At 37.1% G+C, this 8325-nt stretch overlaps 1 long non-coding RNA gene across 1 annotated transcript; it reads left to right on the top strand.

Moving 5' to 3' along the window:
* The first annotated feature begins 1748 nt into the window (after positions 1 to 1748).
* On the top strand, positions 1749 to 3709 carry LOC113358562. The gene is made up of 8 exons (XR_003364673.1): positions 1749 to 2014; positions 2292 to 2394; positions 2508 to 2537; positions 2652 to 2731; positions 3051 to 3182; positions 3261 to 3309; positions 3458 to 3560; positions 3667 to 3709. It is a non-coding gene; the product is annotated as an uncharacterized LOC113358562 (long non-coding RNA).
* Positions 3710 to 8325: the final 4616 nt, after the last annotated feature.

Below are 8325 nucleotides of genomic sequence, written 5' to 3'. Positions count from 1 at the left end.
ACCTTTTCGGTAAAACGGATCAAACTTCTTATTATCGAAATGATTCGAACTGTTCCGAACACCCAACATGCATTTTTTTTTTTTTTTGCATTGGGCTCTTTCATCAACTGATATAAATGTCAGATAGTCCGCCATACTTTTTCTTAACAGAAAGATAACGAGATGGCTCCACGTGCTCTGATTCATTATTTAGATTATGATCCAGGAGAAATACCAAAGTGTTTCAAAGAAGAGTTACCTTGACGTAGGTCTGCCTCTGGCCTAGATCAACCTAAGTTAAATGGAGTCTCTATCGCGCTGCTCAAAGAGTCAAATATGAAACTTCATACACCTTAAAGTTCATAGTACAAAAAGATATTTTTTTGAGGTCCTTATACTCATTATGTCTGGCATTGAATGAGCCGTGTATACACCTTATCAATTATCAAATCAATGATGGTTTCTTTTTGGAGCCTAAATTGGCACCCAAAGTGGACCGAATCAAATATTTGTCAGGCTATTGTTCCCTCGAATATATAGAGTAAGACACAGATTTATCAATAAGATCAATTTTGTTTATTGCATGATGGACTCCCTTGAAAAACATTGGTGCGCGTGTAAATGAGTTACTCTACCAACTGAGCTATAGCCCTTGTGATAGATAGTTTATCATGGAAATAATTTCTTGTCAAGATGAATCTTCTATGATCCAACATGATAACTTCTGATCTGTTTCCTGCCAAGAATTGGTTTTTCTTAGAAATAAGATTGCATCTATAATTCATCGATATGACAAGCCCCTTTCTTTCTCTTTGTGATGATAAATTACCTACCTAACCTAGTGGTTAGAGTATTGCTTTCATACGGCGGGAGTCATTGGTTCAAATCTAATAGTAGGTAGAACTTATTAGATACCTGAGTAATTAGTATCTAATAAGTTTTTCTACCCACCCTCCTTTTATTTCAGTTGCATAAGAAATGCCATTACAGTTGATTCGACTCAATCCGCATAACCAAAATATGGTGTATAAATAGAATTTCCTTTTTTATTGGTTTATCTCTCCACCGAATTAAATTAGCCAAAGGTGTGCGTTCATGAGCCCATGCTAAAGTTTCAATCAATTCCTGCCAATATCCACGCCAGGAAATTAAGAACATAAATCCAGTAGCCCAAACAAGATGTCCAAATAGGAATATCCACGCCCAGGCGGACAAACTATTCATACCAAACGAATTATATCCGTTGATAAGTTGTGAAGAGTTTAACCATAGGTAATCTCTTAACCACCCCATCAAATAAGTGGAGGATTCATTAAACTGCGAAACATTACCCTGCCATAATGTGATGTGCTTCCAATGCCAATAAAAAGTAACCCATCCAATGATATTTAACATCCAAAAAACCGCCAAATAAAATCACTAGTGGAAAATGGGCTATCTGGAACACAATGAAACGACACAAAACAAAAATCGCGATATCACTTCTTGTGAAAAGTGTCGTTGACCAAAGTCAAAGTGCCGTTGTATAAAGACTTTTGTTGACTTAGACAACGATACTCATTCACGTCGCTGACTATAGTCAAGATGTCGTCCTGTGGGGACTTTAGTTGACTTGTACAACGACTTCTGTATAGTTTTTCCATAGTAAGTATATGTTATTGTATGGCTAGGATTTACTCATCTTAATTTTTGGACGGCTCAGTATTCTGATTACAATTAATAAACAACCTTATCACTTTCCTTTTTTTTCCTTTCTCCTCTCTTCGGTTTTATTTTTTCTTTTTCTTTTTCTCTCTCCTCTCCTCTCCTCTTCTACCAATCCTAGATCTATTGAGATCAAACGAAATCTACCAAAAACTCAGAAGCTACCTCCTCTATACGCGTATTTCATAGATCAGATCTCATATTTCAGAAATCAAACCCAATCTTCACTAACCCGAAATTCGTCTCCATCCCTAGATCGATATGTGATTTTCTCCTTCATAAACTCTAACTATTCTCTGGTTGAATTCTATCCAACCCAAAGAGATGAAAAGTACGGATTCAGTGAGCTAAAACTCTAATTCGTTTTTCTTTTTTATGGATTTTGCGAGTTCATCTTCTTCTTTTTTTGTAGAGTAAAATTTCCTTGAGAATATGCGATTTTGTGTTTCTTCATTGGATACCATGGGGATTTATAACATGGGATTTCTTTTAATTTCAGTTTCGTTTGTTGAGTTTTGAGTTTTGTTACTGTATATCACATCTGGGTTGTATTGCTTTTTAGGTTCTACTTCAGTGAATAATTTGATTTTGTTTTTTACATTTCACAGCATTCCCAAGTATCATTTATGATCAAGAAAAACCTCAGTGAAAAGAGGAGACTAAGCAGACCCATTCCTTATTGGATCCGTGCGAAACTGATAACACCGTCAGGTTTGTATTTTTCTTTCTCTTTCAATCTCATTTTTCGACCAGGTCTGTTAACACCATACTATGTCAAGATTAGATCCTAAATTATTTTTGGATTTGTCTTTGTTTTTCTGCAGTATATCTATGCATGAGCATCTCTAGAAATGGTAAGTAAACTTTCTTTTATCTAATTGGGTTCATCTAGTTTTTGTCTTTTGACATGTTCACAGAGAGATGTTGGAGAGTCATGTCTAATGGTGTCCATGGTTTTGAATACACAGGAAAAGAAGATGGAAAGAAATTGTTCTTGGGGTGTGAAGTGATTATCCCTTCATAATGAAGAAGGGTTGTACCACCAAAAGTAAGCAGGGGAATATTATTTGATGGACTAATTTATTGAATGAAGTTGTTAGTTGGTTTCTAATTTAGTATTTGGGTTTAGTAATTCATGATTTTAAGTTGGCTAGTGACTTTGATCCATGATCTGGTATTAATCCTACTGGAGCATATAAATCCTCTATCTTTATGTCAAGCTATGGGTGTTTTAATGTTTATCTGTTGCAATTACTTCAGATGTTTTTTTCTTCGGTTCTCTTATAGTTCTAAATAAAAGACTTGAGTTCCTCCTAATATATCCAAAAGAACATACTGACATTGGTTTAAATGGTATCATGGTACAGGATATTTCCCTGGCATCGGTGTTCGGCTTAGGATATGTAGTAGGGGTTCTCTTTGAGGAATCTTTAGCATTCAATACAAGTGGAGTTGGATTATTGATGGTTGTTCGCTTATGGGTTATCAGAAGCATCATGGTAAGTTTCAATTTAACTTCTTGAAGTTTCAGCATAACTGGTTGGATCATTGATGGGTTTTAGCTTGTTTTACTTCAGCTTAATGGGGACAAAGGATGTGGGAGACGCAACAACATTAGCAATCATGGTAAGCATATCTAAGAGCATGAATTGTGTGTTAGTTTACTAATTGGTCTATCTAGGTGTCACCACCAAGCTTTTAGGCAGTCATGTATCCGAAGCTGCTAAGTATGTTGTTAATGAATATTTGAAGTCTCAAATTACTTGTTTTGCAGGGTGTGGATAAGCAGGCTAAGCCTTGGAAGGTCAGTTGCAACTGATGTTGCCTGCAAGCTGTAACTTGAAAGTCACTTGCAGGGCGAGCATATATCTACGAAGGTTTCAACTTATACCCTCTTATGAAGTTCTTGATACAGTTTTTTGATCTTGTTTTCCCTTGTTTAAGGCTTTATGGTTGCTGCCACATTGGTGTTAATGTATGCAGACCGTTTGAAGTTGCTGCATTTGGAAAAGAGTACTACTGCCTGTACCTGCAACGGCTATGACAAGCATATTCATTGATGCAGCAGTTACATATTGGCGTGGTAGTTGCTTTGCTCGATGATGGTGGTGGTGGTGGATTTAGAGGCAGAAGTGATGGAGGAGGTAGAGGAAGAAGTTTTTGTAATGGAGGTCGCGGTGGAGATAGAGGAAGGGGTGGTGACCGTGTTAGAGGAGGAGATCGTGGTAGTGGACGTGGTGCTGATGGGGTGAAAGGTCGAAGCAAAGTTATTGTAGAACCCCATAGACATGAAGGTGTTTTTATTGCCAAGAGTAAAGAAGATGCTCTTGTTACTAAGAATATGGTTCCTGGGGAAGTTGTATATGGTGAAAAGAGGGTTTCAGTTCAGGTGACTATCTCTCTCTGAACTTATATGAAATAAATATTTGTCTATGTAATGTTATTTGAAATATGGTCATATGATAGTGTATTGAAGCTCATTGATTTTTTAGTTAGACGCTATCTTTTCGTTTTGAATCTGTGTGTTTGTTAGTCTAGTAACTGGTTATTTGTGATTTTGTTGCAGGTAAGGTGTACGAATTTTTAGCTTGTGCCAGAAAAGTTACAGGACAAACTCTAAAGGTATCTCAACACGAAAAGAAGAAGAAACCTAGAGGTAGAGCTCACAAGAGGATGTAATACATCAGAAGTTTCGTTACTGTAATCCAATCATTTGGATCTTTCTTTCGTCTCTTGGTATAAGAATCATATATTTGAGTTACTCTTGATGTTATGTGTTTGATAAAATTGCTCATCAAAATGCAGACATATGTTTCTTAAATTAATTTGAAGGTGTTTTGTTTTCTTGTAGAGGGAACTGAAGGAGCTCGAGAAAGAGCTGGTATTGATGGTAGCTAGCTCACTGCTCGTGGTGGAGTTTGTATGGAGTCTATGGACTGAATTGGTGTCCAACTACGGTAGAGACTTCAAGACCTGGACTGCAGCTTAAGCGATAACTGTATGGTTCGGTGTCAAAGCATGGTAAGAAACTTGATGAAATTTACGAACTTCATTTATATTTTCTTTCCCAGTAGAATGATTATTTAATTTTTTTTATGCTACATCTGTGTGTCTTTATCTCAACGGCTTGGGGTTTCCAGAGCCTTTAGCGTTTGAAGAAGGGATATTGGAGAGGTGCTCGACCATGTTAGTGCTGATTCCCTTGCATTTACTTATGGAATCAATTGCTTGAGGATTCTTTTCGTAATTCTTGGTGGGTTCCATATGGTGTCAGTTCGTTATTAAAATGATGCAATGTTGCTTAGAACTTGTCAAATCTAATTTGTCTTGTGATTTGAAACCACATTCTCACCAAGTATGATGAGTAGTAACTTTAGTGTTCTAATGAGGAAGATAGGTTAAAAAATTCATTTCTATCTACAGTTGCATAATGATATTCTCATCTTACTAGTGTACGCAATTCATTAAAAATATTAGTTCCTATACTTTGAGCTTATTTTTGGTGCATATTGCTTCTCTGTTATTGAAGTTCAATAATCACATTCCCTCTTCTAATCCAGACAATTATGTATATAGAACTGTAACTGTATTTTCTTTGAGTATTGTTTTCAATTTATTTCTCCTGATTCATGCTTAAAGTTAAGTTTTATTCGGTTTGCTTTCGTTGTGCAGCTGAATAATAGTGCTGTGCAGAGTAAAGAAGTAACTGAAGCTATTCAGGAAGGTGTTGCTGCTGCCTATGACTGCAAGATCGTTGGAAAATCATCAGTTACGTACTGTGATTGCGAATTGTTGAAGGGTGCAAGATTTGATGCTTGCGAATTGTTGCTTATGGTTGCTGCTGCATTGGTGTTACTTTGTACCAGACGGTTGGAAGTTCCTGCATTTAAGTACCATGGTTACTGCCTGTACCTACGTTAGCAATTGGTAGAGGTGAATACTTTATCCTTGACCAGTAGAGTTTAAAGTTCTGCGTCTTGTGACCAACGAAGCTGGTGCCCAGGTCATAATCACTGAAATTGATTATAGAACCCTTGTAAATTGATTTAGTTTTTACTTTAAGACTTGTAGCACTTTTCTTTAGGACATGAATCCTGTTTGTATGATTTTGAACTAAATTTACAATTTAATGAATGTAATTCACATTTTATATGAAATGAATTATTATTTGATTTCATCTGAATTTGAATTGTCATTTGAGTTTCAATTTAGTGCAATTTGAGTCTGAATCAGAATTATTTCAACCTAGTCAGAATTGCTGATATCAGTGGGCCAGATCTGAATTGTTCTTTTTTTTATTTTAAAATAAATTAAATAAACGACGTAATCCAGGTGTCGTCCTTAGCGGCATTTAGAAAGCATTGTAATCAAGTGGCAGACTGAAAGTGTCGTTCCAGAAAAAGACACTGAATCTGCGCCATTTTCAGCGATAATTGCAAAGTGTCTTATTTCTCTCTAACACGACACTTTCCAACTATCTTAAAACAGCTTTTTTCCACTAGTGAATACGTCCCAAGCCAAAATATCACAAGCACTGCCTCGTCCCGGACCGTCGCAAGGAAAACTATAACCAAAATCCTTTTTATTTGGCATTAACTTGGAACCACGTGCATCTAAAGCACCTTTTACTAAGATCAATGTAGTTGTATGTAAACCTAGAGCAATCACATGATGAACCAAGAAGTAGCCAGGTCCTATTATTAAGAATAGTGAATTACAGTTCTCATTAATAGCATTTAACCAACCGGGCAACCATATGCTTTGACCTGCATTGAATGCTGGGCCATTCGTTGAAGATAAAAGTACATCGAAGCCATATGAAGTCTTACCATGAGCATACTGTATCCATTGGGAAAATATGGGTTCGATCAAGATTTGTTTCTCCGGAGTACCAAAAGCAAGCATGACATCGTTATGAACATAAAGTCCCAAAGTATGGAACCCCAAAAAAAGGCTGAACCAACTTAAATGTGATTTGATAGCTTCTTTATGGCCTAACATTCTTGCCAATACATTATCTTCATTCTGCTCCGAATTGTAATCTCTAATGAAGAATATCGCTCCATGAGCAAACGCCCCTGTCATTATAAACCCTGCGATGTATTGGTAATGAATATATAACGCAGCTTGAGTAGTAAAGTCTTGTGCTATGAATGCATACGCGGGTAAAGAATACATGTGTTGAGCTACCAAAGAAGTAATAACTCCTAACGAGGCTAGAGCAAGCCCTAATTGAAAATAAATCGAGTTATTGATTGTAGGGGTGTAAATTGGGCCGGGCCGGGCGGCCCGACCTATTTATTAAATGGGACGGTATAGGGTGGGCCGGAACATCTCTTATCCATGAAATTAAAAGGGTCGGGCGGGCAGGGTTATTTATCTACAGTAAGTACCCATGGCCTATCCAAGCCTGTTTTGTAATTTGGGCTGAATATTACAAACAAATATATACTATACATATATATTGTTAAAAATAAAAAGAAAGTAGTAATAATACACAAGTTTTACTTAAAATTAATAATCAAATACGAGAATTGAGATGGGAATAAGATAAACCAAACTTCCTATAATTTTTCCTGAATTGAATCATCAGAAAAGGAAAGTGCCTTAGATTTTGCTCAATATTTTCTCTATATGGTTAACAAAATTAGACTCATATAGAATAAAAGTTAAGAAATACATATGAAAACTATGAGGGTTGACTGTATTAAGTATATGTACCAAGTATATTCTAGGATAAAACAAAATTGGAACAGTCACTTAGGCTAGGTAAATGGATAACACTGGCGGGTAGCATTGACGGGATAATAGGGAGGGTATTGGGCCGGGCAAGAAAATTTGAATTGTGGCTTATTCCCGCCCTCTTATTTAAATGGGCTAGGTCGGGCCAGCCCGTAAAGGGCCACGGTCACCCATGGGATGTCATGGGACAGGGCGGACGGTACTGGGCCTCGGGCTGCCGGGAAAAATTTACACCCCTAATTGATTGTGTCATAAAGACTCTTATGTCCACTTCCTAATTGACCCCCCGAAGGAGTGTGTGCTTCTAAAATATCTTTCATACTATGCGCAATCCCGAAGTTAGTTCTATACATATGACCAGCAACGAGAAAAAGAAATGCAATAGCTAAATGATGATGAGACATATCGGTCAGCCACAAACTTTGCGTTTGTGGATGAAATCCCACGAGAAGAGTTATAATGGTAGTTCCCACCCCTTGGGCGGTACCAAATAAATGACTATTAGAATCATGGTTTTGAGCATAAAGATTCCAGTGACCTGTAAAAAGTGGGCCTAACCCTTGAGGATGTGGTAATATATCTAAGAAATTATTCCATTTAACGTACTCCCCATGGATCCAGGGATAGCGACATGAACTAAAAGCCCCGTCCAAGCCAAGGAACTTACTCCGAAGAGTCCTGACAAATGATGATTTAGACGAGATTTGGCATTTTTAAACCACGAAACGCTTGGTTTCCATTTCGGTTGCAGGTGTAACCAACCCGCAATTAAGGATATGACAGAAAGAAATAATAAAAAAAGAGCCCCGGTATAAAGATCTTCATTAGTGCGTAAGCCAATTATATACCACCACTGATAAACACCAGAATAGGTAATATTCACTGGTCTGAGAGAACCCC

This window comes from Papaver somniferum, chromosome 3, assembly GCF_003573695.1.
Source record: "Papaver somniferum cultivar HN1 chromosome 3, ASM357369v1, whole genome shotgun sequence".
NCBI lineage: Eukaryota > Viridiplantae > Streptophyta > Magnoliopsida > Ranunculales > Papaveraceae > Papaver > Papaver somniferum.
Note: the sequence above shows the minus strand (reverse complement) of the source record. Positions and strands in the feature narration are given on the sequence as shown.